Genomic DNA, 27,731 nt, shown 5'->3' with positions numbered 1-27,731 from the left:
TTTCGTTGTGCTGCATTTTGGTTCAATACCATAATGGTAACAACGAAGGGACATCAATGAATTGAACTTTCATTAAAATCAGTCACAATCGCACTGAACGAAGGACTGGTATTAATTGGTTGATGCATTATGCAGACTTTTACTGCCCTCTTGTGGCCTAAAAGAGAAAGTAGCATATGGTGCTGTAATAAGTGTGGTCCTCGGTTTACACCAAGTAACCCCACCCGACCACCTTTGTAAATTTAAATTCGGAAACTAAAAAGCGGTACATGATCTATAAAACTGTAACCTAACCTATACAAAAAAAAAAAAAAAAAAAGATGCATCAAGATTGTGAGAGTTCTCACATGATTCAATCATCTGTAGAAGAAGCAATACAAAGGTGAGTGAGTGAAAGTCAAATATGTTCAAGGTTCCTCAAAATCTCAATCACCCCCAAAATAGACGGAAATAATTGCACAATTAACAAGCACGTACGAAGTGAAGTTGAAATCTATTGAACCTGAGTTATTTTTCAACTTTTAAAATTTAAGAACATTATCCAAATGTACTCCACTGTTATCGATAACGAGAAGGCTACTGACTTCTACGAGTTTTATCTAGGACAGTGGTTCTCAAACTATTAATGTCAGCCTACGCTACTCAAGAAATAGCTCTCTATAAGTAACACCATGTTACAATACCAATATAAAATACCGAAGTCCATGAATGTTAATCAAAAATAAAATATTTTGTTTTAACTAAAAAAAAAAAAACATTTCATATAAATCACTCTATTACGCACAATTTGAACATTAGCACTGCAGGTAATATGAAAATTAAGAAAATTGTTCGTAAAAAAAAACATTTTAAATACTAAATGGAAAATTATACCCCAAAAAAATGCTTCAAAACAATCATTTTATTAGTTTATTTACATGCATGTAATGTACTTTATAAAATTTTTAATACAGTACACCTGACCTGCTAAAGTAGTGGTCATTTCACATACCACCAGGGGGAGCTCGCATACCACTAGTGTTCCGAATAACACTTGATCACTGATAAGAAACGTACAGTAGGGCATAGGCATTGGGCAGACTCGGGCAGAGCGGGGAAAAGGCCCCACCTCTCTACTGACGGCTAGATGGAGCCAATTTCAATCTCAGTTGTTTCCCTGGGCGAAGCTGCCGGGTTAAACTTTGTTTAGCATTGAAATAATCTTACTGGTTGGTGAGAATCCAAAGACTTGATTTTGAGGTAAATTAATGTAATATTTGACAATGCAAAGTAAGCCCCATATGGTTTTATTTTATTTTATTTAAAAGGACAATGTGCAGTAACATTGAAAGATTGATGCACAGATTTAGCACTAGGCTAATTTCCATCTGTAGCCCCTAATAAAGTTAAACAATAAATTAAGTTAAACTTACATACAAGTAACATACAAATGCAGAGTAAAAAATGCAAACTGCTGTCAAAATTACAAGGCTTGAAGTACTGAGTTATAAAGTACAACAGTTTACAAAAAAAAATCCATTAAAAAAAAACAAAAACAAAAAAAAACACACAAAACACAAAAATACACACTCCAGTAAATTAAGTAGAAGGACATGGGAACAGGGCGGCACGGTGAATGAGTGGTTAGCACGTCCGCCGCCCATTTCTGAGGACTCCGGTTCGAGTCCACGCTCCGACCTTCCTGGGTGGAGTGAGCATGTTCTCCCCGTGCCCGCGTGGGTCTTCTCAGGTCTCCTCCCACATTCCAAGGACATGCATGGCAGATTAATTGGGCGCTCCGAATTGTTCCTCGGTGTGCCTGTGCTTGTGCTTGTGCGTATGGATGGTTGTTCGTCTCTGTGTGGCCTGCAATTGGCTGGCAACCCGTCCAGGGTGTCCCCTGCCTACTGCCCAGAGCCAGCTGAGATAGGCGCCAGCACCCCCTGCGACCCTTGTGAGGAATGAGGGGTCAAGAAAATGGATGGATGGACATGGGAACATGGCTACTTGTGTTTGACTGGCCCCTGTGAGCTTGTTCATTGCGGACTACATTCCACAGTAGTGATGCGTGAAGAGTAAAAACTCGCCAGAGGGCAGCAAAGTCTACTATTGACAGACAAGGCACAAACACTGATGAACAACCGCACATTTTGTTTAAAAATACGGTATATTTGTACAGCACGCTGAATGGGTGTGCATTATTATCAGACTTAAAACCGAAGATAAGAGTGCATATACTGTTGCTGTTTGACATCTCATTACGTTCTGCTGAAGTAGAAATTTACCTTTGTTTAAAGATGTCATAAAAACAGTGGTATGACTTGCTACAAACGTTATTGGCGTAAACTATGCCGTTAGCTACTGAAAGGTTAAAGAAAATAAGGACATATGAAAAGAGACCGGACCTTCACAACAAAAGTATTTTATACATTTCCCCCCATTTTTTTTAACATTTATTTATTTATTTATTTATTGTAACGATAAGCACTAATATTAACACTACCAGGTCACTGTTTTATAAATAACTCTCCTAAAGGCCACTTTAATATTTACAATGTTTACGTTGCAGGTCGTGTTTTAGAAACGTTGACAAGTATCGTTATTTATTTATTTTTTAAATCACGGTGACCGGAAGTGCGAGTTATTATCTCTAACTTTGACACAAAGAGGGGGTGGGCTAGCCGGCTGAGGAAGAACCAGTGGCGGCGGTGGTGCTTCACCTCCGGCTACAAACAGGAAGCTGTGCTGAGCTCCCAGTCCCACCTGAGGCAGGAGGAGCCACTTGGCCAAATTGTCGCCCTTTACTCGGACCGTTTATGCCTGAAACCAGTCTTGGCGTGAATAGTGACGAAGTTTGTTTTCTCGTTACGCTGGTCAACGTCCTCCCAATAACGGTGACCCAAGGTAAGACTCCACTCGATCTTTTCCAACTCCAGTTGTTGCTTGCTGTGAGGAGTCACGCCGTAATGCGCTCTTCTGGCGAATCTGGCGACTTTCAAACTGACAAGCTTTACAGTCAAACGCATCAGTAAGGCATGGCAGGAATGTTTGCAGTAAAAATGGCTTTATTTGAAAGAATGCCCAATTTGAGTAACATGTTTGGATATGTTTCGGATACAGAATTTAATTTGCTGCCATGCATTTGGTGTACTATGGGGAAAATGATTACCGGTATTTTGGGCCGCTGTAAATCAATGCCGTATTTAATACGATTGTCTTCTTGGGACACTGGCAGCCACGTGAGCCTGTAAAATGCCACCTCTTTTATCGTTTTTGATGCCTCTGCTTTGCTAATAGGTCCAGAAATCAACTGTTTTTTTTTGTATTTATTTATTTTTTTTAATTTTATTTTTTATTTTTAGCCTGAATTGCTTATGGAACCCCATTTTGCCATGTACCGCGAAATGAAGAGTACATGTTTAAAATTTCTGTTTTGTAACTTTTAACACACTAGGTAGTCATCATGCTTTAGAACGGTTTACGAAGCTGACAGTAAACCTGATTGTTGTCTTAAGGCACCCCACCATTGTATTTAAGATGTGTGCCAGCTGTGCACATCTTTGACAGTAGGCCAGAAAGCAAAGGGGATGTGAAACTGTTATTGATGTTGTCAGCCATTCTGCCTTACGACTACTGTTAAAGTGAGCAGCAGACACATTTGAGAAGTTGATAGGTAAATGGAAAAAAAAAAAATCTGAAAGAGGATAAATCGATCTACTGGGCAAAAAGTTTGGTTTCATTGACAGTTCTGAGCTTATGCCACAAGTCACATTGGCGATCTATTCGGTGAAAGGAAGCTCTCTGCTCAATGAAAAACATTGAACTTTGTGTAGTTGTAATTTGATTTGTGAGGATTATTTTGATTTCAAAATGTGATAAGATGTTGTTTGACTACTATAACAATCAGTGCGGCTTGTATGATAGTCACAGGCAAAATCAATACAATCCGCCATTTGTTTTAAAGGAAGTTTTTGTTATTGCGTTGCAGTGGGGAAGTATCAGAAGTGCCCGGATACTCAAAATTGTTACTAGGTGGAGGCATTTAAATCTGACTTGATTTGACATGCTGATTTATTTATTTTTAATGCATTTCTCTGGGATACCTTTTGACAAATGGAAAAATGCAGGTTTCAAATGTCTTAGGGATTGCTGATTATAGAAAATTGATTATGATTTTTTATTTCTATTGAAATCATTTTGGTGAGCCACTGTATGTATTTTTTTTGTTTGTTTTTATAATGTCGAGATTGCTTAAGTGTAATCCATATGTTTACTTATCATTGTTTCATTAAACACGACAAGCTGATGTGATAAAGCCACAGATTTCTTGGCGTTATTGTTGACTAAATCATCCAGAGCTCTCAAGCTTTATCAATCTGCTTGACAGAAGTTAGTTTTTAGTCACAGTCAAATCTTTTTTTAATTTTTTTATTCTATATGACTTAGGCAATGTGACAAAAATGGTGTCTGTACTCTTTATATTTTCAAGTCTAAAACGCAGACAACAGAGTGTGACATTGTAGTTCAGTATATACACGCTGTAGTTATTATAGCATAACTGAAATAACAAATCCAGAGGTGTACCTGTATTGGTACTGATGAACGTCATTTTATGGCAATGGTGTTTGGTAGGGATAGACTGATTATCAGCACCGATATTCAGCATTTTGACAAATATTGGCATCGGCCATTTTGAAGAATAATTTGGCCGATAATACATAGATCCATTTAAAAAAAAAAAAAAAAAAGTGTTACCTTCAGGGAACTAGTTGAAATGTAAATAAAATAAATAAATAAATAATGCCGACCCTGGGAACTTTCTGCACCTTCTGTTTTTGTTTGAAATTAAAACTAAGATAAGTAAAAATTGAATACTTCAGATATTTTGGAATACTTTATTTTGTGTAGAAAACAATTTTTTATTTATTTAACTTTTGAAAACATGCTACTGTCCATGGGAGATCCTGGAACTTGTTAGATTTAAAGAAAAAACAAAAAAGTCTATTGACTAAGATTAAAAAAAAACTAAAAAAAAAGACCTCCCAATATTTTACGAACCCTGAAAGTTGCTCAATAAACATATGTTTTAAAATTCCTCCCCAAAAAATTAAGAGCTGGATTTTGTATTTTTTTTTTCAAATTTTGGTGCTAATATTTTCCCTTTTTAGTGACAATGAATATCAGCTCCAAATATCGGTTATCGGCATCCTTGACTACTAATAATCGGTATCGCATCGGCCACGAAAAAATACATATCAGTCTATCTCTAGTGTTTGGATAAATGGACTTTAATTTATTTGTGTGGCGTTATTCCACCTATAAGTCACTCAGAGGGCGTCACAAAGTTCACACCTACGACTCATTCACCTACTGATGAGGCCGAAACGCTTCAGTATCTTGCTCAAGGGTATCGAACCCACAATCTCTGGGTTATGAGACGACCACGCTATCACTGAGCCATGCCATCCCACGCTCTACCAACACAAGATCAGAAACAATTGTGTGTTGAGAAGGGGCAATTGCCAGTACCCACTGTTGTAGTGCTGTCACTAACAAACTTTACTAAAAATCGAGTCACCTCTCAATTATTACATCGATCAATTGACTAATAGCCTCCCCCAAAAAAATCTTTTTTTTTTTTTTTTTTTTCTTTTTTTTTTTTTGAGTCCACTAAGGTTGAAGATGGACTGTAAGATCGATTACAATTTCGACACAGGCAGAAAATTATTTCCTTCTAAAATTATTTACAAATCTATCAAAATCTGTATTAGTGTACATTTCTCTCCCACTTCACAGTTGTGGCGTCTCAAGATGCTGAATAGACAGCATGATTATTGCACAGGTGTGCTAGTCCAAAATGTGCAATTTTCTCACACAGCACAGTGCCACAGATGTTGCAAGATTTGAGGGGGCATGCAATTGGAATGCTGACTGCAGGAATGTGCAGAGCTGGTGCCCATAAAATGAATGTTCATTTATTTACCGTAATAATCCATCTCCAAAGGTGTTTCAGACAATTTGGCCGTACATCCAATCTGCCTGACAACCGCAGACCACGTGTAACCACACCAGCCGCACACATCCAGCATGTTCACCTGCAAGATGGTCTGAGACCAGCCACCAAAAAGTTTTAGATCTTTGAGTCCAACTCACAAAAAAATGGGAGAAAAAAATAAAAGTATAGCATTTATATTGTTGTTCAGTGCACATACCTACACACACACACACACACACACATACATACGCACGAATGTTATGGATAGACCGATTATCGGGGCCAGTTGCTTGCTAAAATGCTAACATGCAACTTTTAGAGATTTTTATTTAAATGTCAAACACAAGAGAAGTCTAAATAGTTTAGAGCCTTAACTGTGAGGACAACACACTCATGTACTACTTTTTTTTTTTTTTTTTTTTTAACTCTACAACAGTCTGATCTTTGTATCGGACATTTTCCTGTCATTACGGTTATAGGCTTGTGTAACATCCTCCGAAAGTGAACAGTGAAAGGGAGTAGCTTGAGACTTATTCACTTGTCTGAGCATTTCACAATATCTTTAAGCTTGCCAGCCCACATGTTTATTTGCAAGTCAAGCTTTTTAAATTATTCAACATTTTTAGATTTGACCAATACACAGGATTATTTATGTGAATATGATGCACATGACAATCTGCTGAGATAAGAGCAGCCTGCTGGAATTTTTCCTTCTGGTAAAAAATGTACAGCAGGCCGAGACCTGCCAAGGAATGCAAGAGAATGAAAGAGAGACTAAGTTAGGGCTGGGTATTGCCGCCAACCTCACGATACGATACGTATCACGATACGATGGTCACGATACGATACGTATCATGATACATATGAATCCCAATACATGATCTTCAATGCTATACGCATCGCGATATTTTACATTAATTTACTTGCATTTTATAATAACAGACATATGTATACCTAAAGGATATATTATGCTGTATGACAAAAATGTTTTTGTTAGCAGGTCTTCTGGTTTACTGCTCTACATGTGTACGCGCTGCTGAGCAGGGAGCAGTTTTCACAGACACACCGGGAAAATTTATTAAAAGGCATGAGCCGATATGAGCAAAAATATCAAAGTATTACAATTGCAGATCTAAAATGTGCTTATTTGAAATATTTAGGGAAATAAAAACAGCATTTTTTTCATGTAACACATTTTGTTTCGTTTTTTTTTAAACAAAATATAGGAAAATTGGTACATTGAGACACGTGCCATTTTAAGTTTATAAGTAAATAAATGTTACTCTTCCTCTGCTTTCATTTTTCTTAGGAAAACACAGTGTGCAATCACTGGTGAGCTATTTTTGCATTAATTGAAGGCAATTAACTTCAAAGACGCTGCTGGTTTTTATTTTTTTAGGTACAATGCCAGCTTCAAAGGAAAAACGTTAACTGCCTATTTAAAGTTAACGAGCAATATCGACTCTGACACCTGTGTATCGATACGTGTATTGTAATGAGGCCCGCAACGATATATTGCCGTATCGATTTTTTTAACACATCCTTGGACTAAGTGGTACAAGGCATGCTGAAATCAAATTAAGTGAGTTAAGGTTGTGTATAGATTGATATCAAATTGTGCCAAAATCAGTTGAGCTAGCTTGATGCAGATGCCTTTAGAGATGACAAATACAGCAAATGGCGTGTTTTTTACAAGACCCAAAAATCGGAATCAAATCGAATCGCAGATCAGATCAGATTCCCACCCCTACTGGAAATCCAACTATTGCCACGTGTAATAAATGAGTCGTCTGCGTGGCTGAATTACTAACATCACCACAAATGTCAACTTTATGCTTCATATTTCAAGTGGGATTAAATTAAAGTCAAATGATGAAGTCACAACTGTTAATTGAAACAACTTTGCCGATTCACGTACATCTCCCGAATAGCCCCCGCCCGCACGAAGCACTGATAGGACCTTTGATGACGTAGAAGTCGGTTATATGCGACCTGGATGGTCGCATTGGAAAAAATCAGATGTGTATCTTGGACCAAATATGAAAGCGACTCAGGTCGGACATTTAAAAAAAAAAAATCAGAATTGAGACACGGACATAAAAAAAGTCAGATACAGGTCGCTTTTGGACAAAAAAAAAATCGGATTTGGGTCGCATTTGCCTGCAGTGTGAACGTAGCCTTATTGTGTACAACCGTACAAGTCCGTGTAGACTGTGTTGTGGAAAGTAGTTTAAGAATATATGATTACGCATGCCTGACTTCAGACAGCTAGTACATTACATCATTGTGTGTCAATCTGTATTAACGATGGTCATTATGGCCGGAAAGTTTAGTGATCTGGAGCAGGCGTGAGTGATCCACATGTGCTCAGTGAGACCTTTGATCAGCAAGGCAGTTGGAAAGGTAGCTAATTTACAACAGTAGAGGCGCACATGCCAGATTACACATTGTCTCACTCACACGCCACCCAGTTTGAGCTGCGTGTAATAGCAACGAAAAATGGGTGTTGAAAGATTAATCTAAATTTAGGAAAAGTCAATGTTCCCACTTGTGTAATAATAAATATGCTGTATCTTGACAGTAGAAGTCGTGTGTGTGTGTGTGTGTGTGTGTGTGCATTCATTGGTGTGTCAGGGCTCAACACTAACTTTGCCGCTAGTGCAACCAACTTTATTTTATTTTATTTTATTTTATTTTTTGATTGGAGCTGGGTGTTATGATGCTGATAAAAACTTATTTGGCATACCGGTTTTGTATAAACCCAATTCCAATCAAGTCGGGACATTGTCCATCCATCCATCTATCCATGATCTGCCGCTTATCCTGGTATGGGTCGCGGGGGCAGCAACTTTAGCAGGGAAGCCCAGACTTCCATCTCCCTAACCACTTCAACCAGCTCCTCCGGCAGGATTCCAAGGCGTTCCCAGGCCAGTTAAGAGACATAGTTTCTTCAGCGTGTCCTGGGTCTTCCCCGGGGCCTCCCGCCGGTGGGACATGCCCAGAACACGTCCAGGAGGCGTCCAGGAGGCATCTGAACCAGGTGCCCGAGCCACCTCAGCTGGCTCCTCTCAAGGTGGAGGAGCAATAACTGCTCTTAGACCCTCCCAGATACAGAACTTCTCACTCTATTGTGATGTTGTGTTAAACATAAATCAAAACAGAATACAGTGATTTTCAAATCATGTTTAATCTGCATTTAATTAAATACACTACAAAGACAAGATATTTAATGTTCAAACTGATCAAATTGTTTGTTTTTAGCAAATAACGATTAACTTAGAATTTTATTGATGCAACATATTTAAAAAAAAAAAAAAAAGTTGTAACAGGATGATTATTTTTTTTTTTTTTTTACCACTGTGTTACATTGCAATTTCTGTTCACAACATTTGATAAACGTTTGGGAACTGAGGACACTAATTGTTGAAGCTTTGTAGGTGGAATTATTTCCCATTCTTGCTTGATGTACAGCTTCAGCTGTTGAACAGTCCAAGATATCCGTTGTCGTATTTTATAATGTGCTACATGTTTTTTTTTTTGTTTTTTTTAAATGTGCGTACGTGCGTATTTGTGTGGGTGTGTGATTGTGTGTGACTTCGTGTGAATTTGTGCTCATTAATTCACCTGAAACTTAATAAAAATCCCATTCACCTTAAGCGGATACGTCAAAGTCTCGCCAGAGTCGTGAAGTTCAGAAGGTCACTAAACCAGAGGAAAGATCAAAGGAATGAAGGAAGTGAAATCCAGCACCAACCACACACCCCCTGCCACCCACATGGTTACAAAAACAGAATCTTTCACCAACCCCAGAAACCTCTAAATTCCAACAGATTAGTGAGATCTCAAGAGACCAGAGGAAAAACTAAAGAGAGGAAGAAAGGAAGGATAGATGAAGCTCCACAGACACCAGCCTCCACTGATTCAGCTAGCAGTGGGAGGGAGAAGCAAATTCTGTTTGAATTTCAGTAGATGCTGGTGTGATGGTTCTGGCATGCATAGAAACCTCCACCAAAGAGGGGAGCTGTCGAGCGCAGCCCCCCAGAGCCACTCGGGCAGCGCCAGGACACAACCCCCCTTGCCACACATTTTCTATGGGAGACAGGTCTTGACTGCAGGCAGGTCAGTCTAGCAGTACCCACACCGCCGCTCATGTACTATGACGTAGCCACGTTGTTGTAACACGTGCAGAATGTGTTTTGGCATGGTCTTGTCTTGTTGAAATAAGCAGGGATGTCCATGAAAAAGATGTTGTTTTGATTAAAGATTATTGTATTGTTTCTCCAAAACTGTATGTGTCTTTCAGCATTAATGGTGCTTACACAGATGTGAAAGTTACCCGTGCCATTGGCATTACCACAGCCTTATACCATAACATATGCTGGCTTTTGAACTTTGTGTCCATAGCAATCAGGGTGTTTTTTATTTGACTTTTTCCTCTTTGGCCCAGAGGACACGACGTGCACAATTTCCACAAATGTGTACTTGTCAGACCACAGAACACTTTTCCACTTTGCATCAGTCCATCTTAGTTGACTCCGACCCCAGTGAATTCATTTCTGGCATTTCTGGGTGTTGTTGAAAAATGGCTTTTGCGTTGCATAGTAAAGTTTTAAGTTGCACTTATGGTTGGGAGAAGAATAAACCAGTTCATTTTTAGACCTATTAACTTAGTTCCAAAATTTTCAAATATGAACTATGAACTGAACAAGTTCATTTTAAAATTTGTAAGCTTAGCTTTGAACTAGTGTGTGACTCGTGTAGAAAATGAACTTTCCCACACTGACCAGAGGCATCAGTATTCGGTATCGGTGATTACTCAGTAAATTATATCGGTCTGAAAAAAAGTGGGGCTGAACCTTCCTAGTTTTCTGTGTAGTAAATGAAGAGATTCCCTGTGTATTTATTATGTTGGAACTTTTTACTAAAGTTAGGCGTGTAATTGGCCGGCTAATTAATCGGTCAGTCGCTACATCCAAATGAAAGGATTGTTTTGTTCTTTTCTTGGTTTTGCCTGTAGAGATGTTTTGTTGCTTTCACATTCTGTTAATCTCATTTACTACATAGTTTTTGCTTGAGTCATTTCAAGAATTTTATTCCAAAGTGTGCCTGACTATTAAGCCGATAAACACACTAAACATAAAGTTAGCTCAGACTTATTGGCTTTGAGTGTTTTGCCTCATTTGAACTAAGCAGTTCTGCATACGACTCAAACTTTACACATTTTGTTGTATTGCCATACAACCATTCAGACATTCACAACTTCGGACAGTTTCTTTAATTAACTGAAGAAATATGTCTTTGGAATGTGGGAGGAACGAGGATAAAATGCACGCAAGCATGGGGAGAACATGCAAACTCCACACAGGAAGTGAAACCCAGATTGAAACCTCCAAACAAAAGTGGCATTTGAAAAACAGCGTTGTTGATTATGCAAAGCTGTGTTTCTTGTTTAACTGCACTGTACTGTGCCGTGACTATTTGCTTTGTTGGCAAATTACACTTTAAAATTACACTCTCTTGTTCGTATAGTGTACTGTATTTGACTTTAGTGTTTAATTACCATAGTTGTGATCACAGCAAGCATACACAGTGAAGTAACATCCAAGGAACACGTTGGAGCTCATGTGCCTTGCTCAAAGGCATCACAATGTTGGTAAATGCAGGTGAATTACCTCTTTTGGTCTCCCTCCAGGTGGACCTCAATGCATTGTTGTCAGTCAGAGACACATTTATTCAATCTCTCCATAGATTGTTGATGGATAGATGCAAAAAAAAAAATGTTGAAAATGCTCTACAGCAGTAATTCTTATTAACGTGTATTTGATTGAACCCCAGGGGTTTGGTGAGTCAATCTTATGGGTTCGGTGGAGGTTAAGGCACACACCCGACTCGTTTCGTGATGACATGCCCCGCTTGGCCATCAGTAGTCAGTTTTCCATTGTTTTGACATTTTTAAGCGAATTTTGTGAAAATGTGCAAAACGAACATGCGACTTATTAAGCCCGTTTCCACGTGGCGCCAATATTGGGTGCATGAAGAGTGCGTGCGCTGTGGCTCCTGTGCCGTGTATCGGCGTACAGAGAATGTGCAAATGGTGCAGTGCTGCTCGGCGAGGTTGTGGCAGAGACGGGAACTATAGTACAGTACTGTACCATATTGTATGATGTGGTGCACAACTGCACACTTAAAAACATTAACTTGCAAGCAAATTATGGCATTTATGGACATCAGTCAGCCCTTGTCCTTATCAGCGAATGTTCATAAGTCGGATGCTCGTAACTAGAGGACTGCCTGTACTCAAAATGTCTTGTGTTTTAATATGATACGTTTGGCTTTATATTAAGCTGAATGGCGGTGGAGATGGAATACAAGAAGACAACACTTTCTGAATCCAAGGTGAAGAGAACCAGATTCGATAAAAGGCTACTCTGTACTTTCCTTGTTAATTTTGTTCACCAGTAAACACTATACCTATGTGATAAATTTGGGGGGGATTGATTAACAAGTAATCGATTATCAAATTAATCGACAACTGTTTTATAGGGATGCACGATTATATCGGTGGCCGATAATTATCGGCAGTTATCGACCAATTTGACGTCAAACAGATAAACCAGATAATAGAGAAATCTGCCGATAATGTAGTTTCATACAGATAAACCAGGTGATAAAGAAATCCAGCAATAATTATAGACATGCCACGTTGGTCCATCTATTGTGATTGTGGCTCATATCAATAAAATTCAGCTTCTTGGTGCTTTACATTGAAACACTGTGCAAAGTTTATACAATGTTTCAATGTATTTGTCAGACTTATAGTAGGACTCGAGAGCATATTTCTATTAAAGTTAATTTTGCAAACAATTATCGGCTTACTTATCCGTTGTCGACATTGGCACCTCTCAATTATTGATTTATTGGTATCGGTTGAAAATAGCATTATCGTGTATCCCTACTATTTTAATAATCAAGTAATCGTTTGGAGCCATTTTTTAATTTAAAATTGTACAAATCCTCTGAGTTCAGCATCAACAGTTAATTGTTCACTGATTTCTGTAGTCTGACTCCTTCATCAAAGAAGACTATCTTATTATAGATTATCTTCTGTGTTTAATTAAAATAAGACATTTGCACACATCTGTTTTTACTTTGAAAAACAATGACCAAACCGGTAACAAAGTACATCAATCCCCATTTTTTTAAATCACTGTATGAATACAAAGTACGAAATAAACGCCAATCATTGGTTACTAAACAGTAATTGGGGAAAAAATGTTTTTCCTTTTCTTTTTTTAAATACACTTTAATGTAAAATTAAAATGACTGATTAATCAATTCTAAAAATAGTTATTAGTAACAGTGCTAAACCACTGCTCTATAGTATACTGTATGCCACAGTCATAAAGTTATTTTGTGAGAATGAATGGGTCAAAATCATCAAGTGACGAATTGCTATTCCAAATAGAGGCCAGATTGGCAGACAAAAAGAATGTGTCTTTGTGACAGCCTGTGTCGAGAGACTTTGCTGATGAGGAGTCTTTAAGTCATTTCAGGTTCAGCATTCCTAACATTCCTTCTCCTGAAGATAGGTGTAGGAAAGGAAGATTGTGTGTGTATATGGAGGGAGGGGGTAATTGGGGGGCAGAAGCCATATCAGTCTGGTCCTTGTTGTAGTGACTGCCCAATGATAAGGGGACTCTGAGGATGAGAAATATTCCTTGATCTTAGGGGTAGGGCAGAAAGAATGTTGCAATTGTGTCATCTCTTTTGTGTCAGAACTATCAGACACACATGGCAATCACTTTACACGTTTATGTGCTAGAAACTGTTTTCCCTCTGTTGTCAACACTCAAAATTAACATAACCTCATTTTAGTGGTGATCCCGCAGTTCACCGACATTGGTGTGGTATACCCGAAGCAGAGAAAGCTGCTGTTTGTTGTCCCTTAAGCAAAATTCGGAAAGTTAAAAGACACAAACACAGAAACACGTTTGATTTTGTGATGCTCTCAATGCATCTCTTCAGAGTTAAACAGTGGCCATCTCTTGCTTAAGATTTTATCACTGAAAAACAACTTACTTCCTGGCCAGGCTGCCAGCCCGTGTGGTTTCACTGGAGATATATGTGCAATTAATTTGTAGAAATGCACATTTGAACTGTATTAAACATTTTAGCGCATGAATGTACACTATATTTGATTTTCAAAAATTCACCGCAGTTGTTTTTAACCACTGCGTTTCACAATCTGATAAACAAATGCTCATCTTAACCACTGAAGAAAAACAGGAAGTTGGCTGACTCTAGCTGGAGTAGGCGTGTTTCATGTCATCGTTGTACTGGCTTGCTGTATGTTGTTGTTGTTTTTGTACTCAGTTGTTTATGATCGTACTCACGCCACATCTTGGTTTCATTGGTTTCCTTTCACTGAACTGGAGGCAGATGGTAGAGATGTGGATACCGGGGCTGATAAATATCTGCAATAGAGCGGGCAATTTTTCAAATTACAAAAACAAATGCGACTTCTAATGTGAATGCAACTCGTCTACTATGCGACACATGCGCGCATAGCATTACGTCAAGTGACACACACACAAAATTCCGTCACACAACAGTGTTTACAGGAGTAACGTGGTCCGGCGTGTAGGGGCTCATCTTCTTATGATCTCATCTACAGGGTGAGGTGGGAGGAGATACAAATATATTGTGGAAATGAGGCGACTATTTTCAATTTTGTCATTTCATGGAGACGCCTATACTGGAGACGTGATGTCATTGCTGTGGGTGATAATTTAAATGAACTGTCTCCGTGGCTGAATAAGTATAGTTCAGATCTGTATGGATGAGCATTCATACTACAGATACATCACATATATATTCAATTTATAAACGCATAAGGAAGGAGCATGCATCAGCTTTGAAGAAATCAGAAGATTTTTGCAATTTGCGGACTGGCCCGGTTCCTATTACTTGTAATCATGTAATTGGCATGTCCTCAAAATAACCTGGCGCAAAGTACGACTTTTGACCTACCCCACTCTATTTTAATACCGTTCGATTGTGTCACAGAAAGAGAACTCTATAGGTCAAAAGCCACTTTAATAATTTTCTCCAAGCAGGAGAATTTGCGAGAATGCAGTTATTCTATTATGAAGCATAAAGGAAGTACAACTCATGTCTTAATTTATCACACATATACCCTACCATGTACTAATTTCTTATTTTTAGACATAAGATGTAGTAATACTTGGCAACATGTACATTATCAGAAATGTCAGAATGGATGGATGTGTATGTTTAAATCTACGATGAATATAATAACATAATGCTGTTTAAGACACTGGAAATAAACATGGGCTAATACGTGTAAAAAGGAGGACAGTTGTTAGCTGAGTATGGCAGTTTAAATCTGTGGCTCAGATGCACGTTAACTGGTCGAAAATACCATCTGCTGAAATTCCCTCTGTTGAATAAATACAGTGTCAGGCCGGATCCACTTCTCCTCCACCTGGTCCTCCAGAAATAGCACTTGTATCAGTCATGCTGCTGACTTTGCTGTTCAGATGTCGTTGTTGATTCCATCAGGCCCCATAGAACAGACATGACTGTGTACTGCTGCCCCTTTCTTTCGAAATAAAATGTTACATAGAAACACAATAATAGTATAGTGTATATATAAAAGTGTGAGGTTAAATCACATTCTTGACCAAAAAGGGAAGATTATAGAAATACTCATTATCATCATCATCATCATCATCATGACATCATTATCATATCAATTATTTTGAGTGATACTGAAATCACGATTAAGACGATTTTTTATTGATTTCAAAACTTAGTATTTCAACTAATAGAGCTAAATTTTTAAATAGAACAACTAGAAAATAAATTATCAACAAGTGAAATAATATCTTAAAATAATTGAGGGAAAAAAACAAATACAAATAAATACTTACTGTTCCGCTTAGCATCAAGCTGACGTTTCTAAAACAAAGTACTGTAGTGAGAAGTCAAAATCGAAATGAGGATTAATTAACAAGGCTTAATTGCCCAGCCCTATCGACAGTGCTGTTACTTTGTAGCTTACTGTGCAGATATTTACCTCAATGTTGGTGAGCTCCATTAAAAGCTGATGGCTGGCTGTTGTTTAATGAGACTACAATCTAATTATATTGGCAGTAGCCTACTAGACTGAACTTGTCTGGAAGTTACAAAAAGAAAAAAAAAATCATGACATGAATTCTTTTTTTTTTCCTTTTTTTTGTATGATACATGTAGCCCAATCTTCAACTGCTTTTGATCTACAATATTACACTGTTTTCAGGTAGGTATCTAACTCTAACTTGGGCTAACTCTGCAATTAATCAGCCAGAATTTCTGAAGGCTTCTGTTTGTTACAATGAGTGCACGTATAATGAGCTGGCCAAATCCTGTGAATACACTTGACTGCTGCTTGTAATTTGCTCTGGCTGTCCACATCCGTGGAAGCTGTTTTTGTGGGGGTATTCCATCTCATTCTTACTACAGAACAGTGAATAAAATGGTTGCATCAAAAAAAGTAGTGATTACAAGAAAAGCTATACAGTTTTCAGTGTGACTGTTAATATAAAATGCAGACATCCAGAAACTTGTACAGCATTGCAGATGCCGTTTTAAAGTAAAATGTTTCATGGGCCTTCTCAAAAGTACTGTCCTGTGGGAGCACTCTTTAGTTGTGCCACAAGTTCCGATTTCCGGGTTAATCTTTAATTTTGTGCACTTTAATCTTTAATTTTGTGCAGTGCCCACAATTATCAAGCAAAAGCTGTTATTTTGTCCATTGTCAAATTGAGCAATTTACCTCCAATATGACGAGCACTGCATTTATTCAAGGCTGGATTTACACTGCATGGTTTGTTAAAGTGACACAATTATGTTTTTTTTTTTTTTGTTTTTTTTTGTGCAACCAAGTGGCGCAAATTCAATTCTGGGTCATGGCGTAACATAAAAAAAAACTCACTCTCAAACTTAAGCCAAAGTGTAGACCAATAAATACGGACTAAATATGGTATGAGAGGTGTGTCAAACATTTACAGTTGAGCCTTGTTTTTCATGATTACCGGTAGTTCTAAAAAGTCTGACCTTAACCAATCATACGAAAATAGAATCAGTATTTCTAATGGGAAATAATCTAAATCCAATTAATCTGTTGCATGCACCCACAAATATATTTTATAGAGGATAACTATGGTCCTGCATACATTTTTATTGACATATTTGCACAGGAAAAATGGGGACGCTGCAAGAGTGCCATCTCCCTAACTGCACTAGGATGAGCTTGAGAGTCACTAGAACCACAGATATCAAAGTCTGGTCCTCGAGGGCTGGAGTTCTGCATGTTTTAGAGCAGGGGTGGCGAGATCCGGTCCTCGAGGGCCGCAGTCCTACAGGTTTTGGATATTTCCCTTCTTCAACACAGCTGATTCATGATCAGCTCATCAGCAAGCTCTGCAGAAGCCTGATAACGAGCCTGTTAATTGGAATCAGCTGCACTACGAGTAGGGAAATCTATAAAACCTGCAGGACTCCGGGCCTCGAGGACCGCAGTTTGCCACCCCTGTTTTAGAGGTTTCCCTCGTCCAGTGCTTCTCAAATAGTGGGGCGGGCCCCTCCAGGGGGGCGCGAGGCTCCATCAAGGGGGGCGCGTTTCACCTCGGGGGACACGCTTTTTAATTTTTTTATTTTTATTTTATTTTTTTTACTGTCTGAGAATAAAGTGCAATTGCACCTCCACTATATTAGGGGGCAGTGGCGCTCATTATTGGCAGAGTGTGCGCAGGGAGCATTCACTCGGTGGTGTAGGGGTTTTGTTTGTGCTCCTGAGTTAATGTTGGTGATCAGTTTGAATGCATTATTATTTATTGATTTTATGTAATTTTATTTTTCCGTATCATATGGTTTGACATGGTCAGTCAAAAAATGTTTATGGTTTAATTAAGGATTTAATTTTATTTTTGAATTTCAGATGCACTTTAAATCCTTTCTGTTACAGTTAAATAAAGCTATTCTTTGTTTTAAGTTGTTCCATATTTCTTTCTTTTTTTATTCTCTTATACGTTAATATGGATACAGTGTTATGCAGAGTTGTGCTTATAACAATTTTATAGACAAATGATACAATTTATAGTCGCGTGTGTGTGTGTGTGTGTGGGGGGGGGGGGGGGGGGGGGGCATGAGATGTTTTCTTCTTACTAGGGGGGGCATGACATAAAATAATTGAGGAGCACTGCCCTCGTCCAACACAGCTGATTCAAATGATCAGCTCATCAGCAAGCTCTGCAGGAGCTTGATAAAGGATCCTAATCATTGAATCAGGTGTGTTGGAGTAGGGAAACCTCGAAGAAGTGTGTATGGGCGTTAAATTAACACCCAGCCATAACTAGCATTTGTCTCCTTGCCCATCAGATGCAGCTGCCCAGCCACCCTGTCGACAACCTCCACAACCCACAGAGGCATAGAAATTAAGAAACTTTGGGTCATAGCAGGTAAGATGTGCTAGATGTGTGGCTCTACTATACCTTCCTGTAATATTACTCCTTTCTGCATGTGAAAATGGTAGAAGAGGTGCTGACGTGGGTTGATTCTGGAGAAAAGGATTTGTCTTGACAGGCAGAGAATGCGTGCACGGTGGCTCACACTTAAGGCGCAATCCCAATACCGCCCCTTACCGCTCTACTTGTCCCTCAGCCCTCGGAATGTGCGTTCACGACGATGACGACGGAGTTTCCCCAATTCTCCATAAACTGTAGGGGTAGGGTTACAGACAAGGGCTGCAGGTCCCTTTTTACGAAGATGGATGCCAAGCTCCCTCGGTTCTCCCTTACTCAGAGTTCATATGGGTGCTTGAAAACCTTGAAAATGCTTGGATTTGAATGTTTTCAAGGTTTGAAAAATGCTTGAATTTTGGGTGAAGTGCTTGTTAATACTTGGAAATGTTCATCATATTTCTCGGCAGTCTAATAGGGTCATTATAAAATAAGTTTAGGTAAAAATGAAAGCTACACGCTTGAGGTGTATTAATAAGTTTCGGTATGACATGTTCGGTTCGGTCCACTTGCTTATCTTATCTTATTATCACTTATTATCATTAAATTTATTAGCTCCTGGAGCTGACACGCCGCAGAAACAAAGCTAGTTTTCACGTCAACGCTATTGATTGTCGCACGCGCTAAAGGTGGGACACAGACAGGCACAGAAAAGCCTGCACGGCAATAGCTGTTATAAATGCGTGGATATATGGCAAAATTATGGCACACGCAGACAAGCCAGAGCGCGACCTCAGAAAAAAGCATGGCTGCATGATGTCGTAGTGGATTGGATAGCAATAATACGTTCCCAATTCCTAGAGGGATTTTTTTTTTTTTGTCTTTGCCTCTCCAGAGAAGTAGCGGGGAGAGATAAATGACACAAAGAGTGCAGGGTGAAGAGGAACTAATGGGATTGGGGTTAGAATCAATACTTCCACCATGTACAAATTGGTTTTGATCACATCACTGTTGGTTAGTGGATTAGTAGCAAGGAAACAATACAGCAACCTTGATGTGGTGTAATGAGCCAATGGAAAATGATAAAAGTGAAGAGCAAAGAATTGTTTCTGTTTTGAGTTACTATTGATTAGGAGTTTTCCATCACAGAATCAGACTTGTTTTGTCTTCATCCTGCAACCAGGAAGTAGTATGCCATCATATCATCCACGATTTTGACCATTTTTGGTCATTTTTGTCAATCACACGCACAAAGTTTACCCCGACACAGTATGAGAACCAAGACGAGTTTGAATAAGGAGAATAAGATCTACAGTATCTCTAGGAACATACCTTGTTTTTGAGGTTGATGATAATTGAGAGGTGACCGGCAGAATAATTCTTTCTTATCACACTAACTAAATTCCCACTCAACTTGCCCAAATTATGCAAATAATACTTTTGTGATCTCCTAAGTGGGTAAAAACCATGATGTGAGAAAACGATTACTCACCCACTGGTCCCTGTGTACTGTTTGTTAACACTAGATGGGATTGAATAGATTTGACCAACAGAGCCGTTTTAGAGCACATATGATACTAACTGACCAATGCTATTCGCGGGGATAGGGATAGGGCCAGCCCACAATTACCAAGAAACTGTTTACACTCTCCTGCGAGCAGTAACGCTTTAATGCTCTTGACAGAATTTAAAAAAATGACTCTCAGAATGTGAATTTCTATAGGTTGAAGGCTCTAGAATTGTCCATAGATGACTCCATGGATGTTGGTCTCTTTCTTTGGTGCAGTGTAAAATGTGAATGTGGAACCACACAGAGCTGCCTATACATGATAAAAATAGTCTGTTTTTCAAGTTTGCAGTGACTTGATGGAGCTGCACCTTCTGGCAGAGTGAAAAAGTGGCCATCACACACAGGGCTCAGATGTAATGCTTTTTTATGTAATGGTACAGCTGTCGCTTTGCCCATCTCACAGTGTGTAAGACTACATTTGTTCTGTGTTTCTCACTGTCACAATGATCAAAAATGAAAAATAATGGGTGCAGATTCCTCCAGATTCCTCCCTGTTACTCATTCAGAATCCCCTCCTACTCACATATGGAAAAAATAGCTCCAATTATGCTCCATTTTGTGCTCTGTCTGTCTACCGCACTAACATGACAGAGAAGTTGATCAGTAATTTATTTTCCTTTGATGTAAATAATACCAACATGAGACCATGTGCTGTAGCCCTGCAACACAATTCTAGGAAACCCCACCCTTCAGTGCATTATTTGGGTGGTTTTTATTTTTGTCTTCCTACTATAATATGACAGGAGTTGTGCATAATTACACATAGTGTTTACAACAAGAATTTGACATGAATGTTTGTAGTCTAGAACATTCATGACAGATAGATGGTTTTGTAATGTTGCTATATACTCCCAGTCTCAGCAACCCAGTCACCTCTCGAAATAAAAGTCTGCCCTTTCTGAGCTTGTGTACGTCTGTATGTGTGTCATTCATTGGCCATGTGGGGCTCTTTGTCCAGGCTGAGATGAATGGTGTTTCTGCAAGATGCTAAGAGACCAATACTGAGGGGGGGGGGGGGCAGCACAGCGTTAGGAGGCCGTCCCTGCAGCACAGCGTTAGGAGGCCGTCCCTGCAAAATTCAATGCAGCAATTCAGTGTTATTCTTGTCTGTCTCTTCCTTCTTTCCACGGTGACACGACATGACCAGTGATTGATGCTGTGTTGAGATTGCCCAACAGACTGGAATTATATTTACAGTATGTTCTAACTTCCTGCTTTTAAGTACCCAATTATAGTTTCTGTGTGCTTTTGTTGGTACTATCTTGTGTTTTCCACGTCGGTGTCTTTGTGGTTATTATTTCCAACGATGCTTCTCTGCACTGGTGGTAATGCTGTCAAAGAGCTATCTTGATGATGTACACAATCATATTCCCAGCAGTCCCATTACAGTTATACACTGCCACAAATCATTTATTTATTCTTCAAATGCCAATGCCAATAACCTGAGCTTAACCCAGTATAGATCTGATTTTACTTGTCAAAGACAAGCCTTTAGAAGGAAAGATCCGCAAACAACTTACAGCAACTGAAGGCAGCACCAAGAAGGAAATGGGTGATGACCATGGGCTGGGACAGATGGCAAAAAACACTGAGAAGTTGAGGAATGTTCATCAAACACCTGTTTAGAACATCCCACAGGTGAACAGGCTATTTGGAAACAGGTGGGTGCTATGATTGGGAGCTTCCCTGAATTGCTCAATCATTCACAAGCAAAGATGGGGCAAAGTTCATCCCTTTGTGGTCAAGTGCATGAGAACTTTAAGGACAATGTTTCTCAACATACAATCGCAAGCAATTTAGGGATTTCATCATCTATGGTCCATAATACCATCGAAATGTTCAGAGAATCTGGAGAAATCACTTTGTAATTTTCATGTATTCAATTAAATATAGGTTGGGTTGGGTATGATTTGTAACTAATTGCATTCTGTTTTTAAACCAATGTCCCAATTTCATTGGAATTGGGTTTGCATACAGTTAAGAGAATTTAAAGGGGCTGTCTGCCGGTTTCACTGGGGAAAATGCACTTTTTAAATACAGGATTTAAACAAACAGACTGCTTCTCAATTTATAAATATGGGCTTTTAATAACGTGTGGGGGTGATTTTGTCCTAAACCCCCACACCCCCAGCCTGTATTTTGCCATTTTGTGTTTGTTTTGTAAACAGCGGGCCGTTTCTGTGGAAAGACAGTGTTTACACCCCTCCAGCCAATCGCAGAGCGAGGTGGTGGCGTGTCGCAAACGGGGCCGGGCGAACGTGTCGGCTGCGTGACGTCACTCCCGCGGCAATTTGAAAGCATGCACGGATTTTTTATTTATTTTTTTCATTCTCACTCACTCACAGAAGCTTGCATGTCCGAATGAGTGAATGGGGGAAAGAAAAAAAAAAAAAAAAAAAAAAAATCCGTGCGAGCTTTCAAATTGCCGTGGGAATGACGTCACGCAGCCGACACGTTCACCCGGCCCCGTTTGCGACACGCCACATGCCACCTCCAGCCAATCGCAGAGGGGTGTAAACACTGTCTTTCCACAGAAACGGCCCGCTGTTTACAAAACAAACACAAAATGGCAAAATACAGGCTGGGGGGTGTGGGGGTTTAGGACAAAATCACCCCCACACATTATGAAAAGCCCATATATATATATATATATATATATATATATATATATATATATATATATATATATATATATATATATATATATATATAGATATATATATATAGATATAGATATATAGATATATAGATATATAGATATAGATATATATATATATATATATATATATATATATATATATATATATATATATATATATAGATATATATATATATATATATATATATATATAGATAGATAGATATATACATATACATACATACATACATACATACATACATTGAGGAGTAGTTTGTTTAAATCCTGTATTTAAAAAGTGCATTTTCCCCGGTGAAACCGGCAGACAGCCCCTTTAAACCCTAATGATGGATTTGATTTTCTCTGTCAGACCTTCTAAGAAAACTGGTTCCTGATGTTTTGCAAAAACAAGCTGTTGTGTCAAAAAGCAGAACTAAATTATTTCAGTCCCCATCCAAACAGTGAGGAACACTTCAGTCCTTGTGCATACTGCCTTTAATCGCTGGATTAAATGGTCACACTCAGTATTGTCATTATTGGAAGTAGGCAGTAGTTTTCCAGGAACTTGATACTTTTAATCACGAATTTTAGCAGAGAAAATTTATTGCCTCTTGTTTGTACAGATTCACATTGAAGGAAAATCTTTGCGTCTTGTATCATATATCAGAGACGGATTTGAAAATTTAACAACAACCTGCGATATAATGAACGTTTGAATAGCCATTACCTTTTGTATGGCTGATCGTTCTGACATCATGTGAGCTGCAACATTAGCTATGACGTTAACACTAATTGACAGTGCTTCTGCTAAAAATCAGGTTGATTACATACACGTCTCTGTCCGACTATTGGTTTTGTGTTTGCGTGTGGTGCAAGGTACTGAATGTGTGTGCAAGCCACCTGAAAAGTGTAAAGTTGTTGTTGTGGGGTGACGGTTGTGTGGGAGGGGCTGTGTGATGGCCATGTGACCCTTTTGCCCCCTCAATCCAGCTCTGAGTGTGTGCATGTGCAAGTCTATATGCATGTGTGGCGGACCACTGAGGCCAAACAGGTTGGGTTTTGTGTGTCTGTGTTTGTGTCCGAGAGAGAAATGTTGTAAGGAGGGGTGGATGGGTTGAGCCAAGGGCAACACAAGGACAGTGTTTGTGTAGGGCACGGGACTGTCCTCACTGGCACGCATGTTCACATACACACACTTGCCAAAAACAGAGCCTTATTGTGGACACTCTTCCCAGTTTGGTCCACACATTACAGTTACTACATTGTGTCACATATTCAAATTGTGGCTTTTCTCTGATCTCTCTCTTTCTCATCTGTCACACATAAATTTTTGCAGACTTGAAATTGAATTCCCCCTTAAGGGATTAAACATTAAATCTCTTACGTCCTTAAACTCTGTTTTCAATGTTACCATATCTACCCTTTGAATGATGACTCCCAGTTGCAATGTGACAAGTGGCCACCATGGAATTTTCTAAAAACGATGAGAACAAAAAAAATAAAATAAAAAAAATCAACTGTAAAATCGTCCATAACAAATAAATTAATGTAAAAAAAAAATGACTGAAGCTCATGACATGTTCTACTGCTTACACTGTTTTTATCTTCTTATGAATAATGTTCAGTTTGTGCTATTTACTTGTATTTAATAGTTTTTTGGGGGGGGGGGGTTTAGGGCAAATGATGCAGTTTGAAACATTGGTAATTTTTAAGACGCCACTTGGAGGACACCTCCGAATTCCAACCCATATGAACCTATTTGTGGATATTTTTAGTTGAAATTTGTCTACTTTCCGAACAAGTTGGCAGACCAAATTAAAGGATCAATTGTAGCTGTGGACATCCATACAATGGCGAGAAATAGATGGAGGAATATAGCCTTTTTTTGGATAAGTACTGACATTATTGGCAGGTTTTAGTTAGGGATACACAATAACATTTTTTTTTTTCCCACCGATATCAAAAATGTATGTGAAGATATTTTCAAGACCAAAATAAATACAAACGATTGAAATTATCATTCGCCATAGCTGCACTTCAATGAGCCGTGGCCGTTAGTATACGGTAGAGTCATAGCCTTTTCTATCCATCCAACAACCATTTTCTGAAGCACTTATCCTCACTGTTAGCCATTTAGCTTAGCCATAGTTTACCTCGGCTGCTCTGATTTTGTTATACAGTATTGCCTCAGACGCCTACCCATCAGACCCAACCGCAATCCACGGAGGTGTTCATCCTGAAATTTAATTGAATACACTACAGTACAAAGACAAGATATTTAATGTTCAAACTGATAAACTTGATTGTTTTTACCAAATAATCATTAACTTTTAATTTTATGGCTGCAACATGTTCCAAAAAAGCTGGGAGAGGGTTATGTTTACCACTGTGTTCAGTCACTTTTTTTCATTTAACAGCATTCAGTAAACGTCTGGAGGAGAAAAAAAAATATTTCAAAAATGTTTGTTTTGTTTTATTCATTAATTTTTACTTTTGGACATACACCCGAATGCCTCTGTTTCAAACAGGTTTGTGACTCCTGAAATTGGAGTCTCAGTCCATATTAAACTTGTGTTGATGGATGAATTTTTATTACTACGGCTCACAAAATCTTGTGACTGCTGTGAAGCAAGCCACTGTTATTTTTCTCTTAAAAAAATAGATAAATATTTACCCCTAACATAGTTTTTTTGTTTTAAATGATTAAACAGTATGCCTTGTGTATTTGATTTATATTTTATTTTTAAACCAATAATGTCCATGGTATAGCTCTATCAGAGTTCCCTTTCTATTCCTGTCTGCCTTCTGCCTGCCTTTCTTCATTTTCCACTCAATTGATGTATAAGGGCAAACCGTGCCATTAGACCTTCTAATGTCATTCACACACATTGTCACAATGCAGACTAAGACTTGCACCACTACAGTCTGTCTGGCAGTCTCTCATCAGAATCTCACAAATAACAGTTCTATACGTTTGACTAGGGGTGTTAAAAAAAATCGATTCGGCAATATATCGCGATACTACAGCACACAATTCTCGAATCAATTCAATAGGCAGCCGAATCGATTTTTTTTAACATCCATTTCACACCTTAAGCATGGAAGAATGTTATATTAATGGCACATTAAGCCAAAATATTTTATTTCAATGCTTTCTAACATGAAAAAGGTTACAACCTGTTTGTTAAATAGAGTGGCTCACAGTTATAACACTGAAGTTTGAGATCAATAAATAATACATTTTCATACAAATCTTACAGTGTACATGTACAAGTTTACTGAATGGTATTTTCTAAATTGAGTAAAAAAAAAATCGTAACAATCGACTTGTAAATTCATATCGGGATTAATCGGTGTTGAATCGAATCGTGACCTATGAATCGTGATACGGATCGAATCGTCAGGTACTAGGCAATTCACACCCCTACATTTGACGCTTTAATGCAGCTGCCTCGAAAGATTTTCACTATTATTTTCAAGCGGTTTCGTTTTAGTGTGACAGTGTGCCAACATTGTATTGGGGAAAAATATAGTCGCTGTTCCCCCTCAATAAACTTTCCTGAATACGTATATTCTGGATATTCACCTATTCATTGTAGATATTTTTTTGGCAAATTGTTCCAAACAGCAGCTTTAAGGAACTCAGAAAGTCTCAAACGTATGCTAAGACTCTGATTCAGCCCTCATCAGCTGTTTATGAATGACTTGTTTGGACTTTTTCACTGGCTGTTATTTGTCACTCACTTCCTGTCTGGTGTCACTGCTTCCTTCCTGAGTGTGGGTGTGTGCCTATGTGTCATGTAATGTGATGTGTGAGCTAGATATGTTTGGACCACGCACATACATTGTAATCTAATACATAAATAAACTGTCCCCAAATCCACATCATCAAATGTGTTTAAGGAATGGTTGTTATGATTGTATTATTGTTATCAATAAATATGAGTTGAGTCCACTAACTGACATTGACATTGGAAGCTTTTGTTTGGTTTTCTTTTGCTTGATCATGTTTTGTTTTGTTTTGTGTGTATGGGCATTTCATGATGTACTGTTTTAATAGTTGTGAAAAATAAAATAGTAAAACTTGGCAACGTAAGAAAATTAAGCAAACTGCACAGGGGCACATTCACTTGGCTCCTTGCATGCCTGCAGGTGAATGGCCTGATTCTCAGTGTGGTGTGCAACAAAATATACAGCAGTGTGCAATACCTCATGATGCATTTAAATCAATATGACTTTAAAAAAATAAAATCGAAACATGAAGTGAATGAATACAGAAGTAGCTGAAAGAAACTGAGTGAACTGTAAGAAATGAGGTAATGTGAAGACTGATACTGTGTTGGGTAAGTATACATAGTCAAAAAAATCACGACCAGTCAGTGGTTCTACTATAATCACTGACGTGCAAGATGGCAGGACTTAATTAGAAAACCAAGAGGAATATTTATACTGGCTGGGGGAATTGAACCTTGAAGGATTAATTAATTGAATTGATGTAAACATGGACAAAATTGCTGGACCCCGCTGTTAATGAAAGAAAAACCCACAGTTGTCAATTGATCTGATAATTCATAATAAAAATCTAATGGAAATTAATCAATGAAAATCACATTGCTTTTAAATTCTGTTTCGTTTATTATTGTTTTTATCAGATTCAGGTTATTTCAGTGACCACTGTGGGGTTTCTTTAACAGAACCAACTAGGGCTGCAGCTTATTTTCAGTTCTTGCCAGCGTTCTTTCCCTTTTCTCTACGAATAACACGGGGTTACTGTATTGGGACTTATGGTTCCTTGTTATTGTTCCAGTAAGTCGGTCACTATTTTTTTTTTCTTTTGAGCAACATTGGATGTTTGTTCATCAAACATGTCGTCAACATGACCTCCACAGAGCCTTCTGTTTTTCACATTCCACCTCCACTCAGTCACACATGCACACGCAGTCACACTTTGCTGACACAACCAGCCACAATATTGCCAGCATGTTTGTCATCAGTCATTTACGGGAGAGTTGGGCTGTGTTTGTACTA

At 38.5% G+C, this 27,731-nt stretch overlaps 1 protein-coding gene across 2 annotated transcripts in view; it reads left to right on the top strand.

The window, feature by feature from the left end:
* Window positions 1-2,632: 2,632 nt before the first annotated feature.
* Window positions 2,633-27,731, top strand: part of pik3cb (phosphatidylinositol-4,5-bisphosphate 3-kinase, catalytic subunit beta) — a 57,631-nt gene continuing 32,532 nt past the window's right edge. The window contains exons 1-2 of one of the 2 annotated variants that reach the window (XM_077541618.1): window positions 2,633-2,883; window positions 18,416-18,495. The gene's annotated coding sequence lies outside the window, so the exon portion shown is untranslated. The remainder of the gene's footprint in view (window positions 2,884-18,415; window positions 18,496-27,731) is intronic. The other variant, XM_077541617.1, reaches the window with a different exon arrangement.

This window comes from Festucalex cinctus, chromosome 13 (genome assembly GCF_051991245.1).
Source record: "Festucalex cinctus isolate MCC-2025b chromosome 13, RoL_Fcin_1.0, whole genome shotgun sequence".
Taxonomy (NCBI): Eukaryota; Metazoa; Chordata; class Actinopteri; order Syngnathiformes; family Syngnathidae; genus Festucalex; species Festucalex cinctus.
The sequence above is the reverse complement of the archived record's forward strand: the minus strand, read 5'-3'. Positions and strand labels throughout refer to the sequence as shown.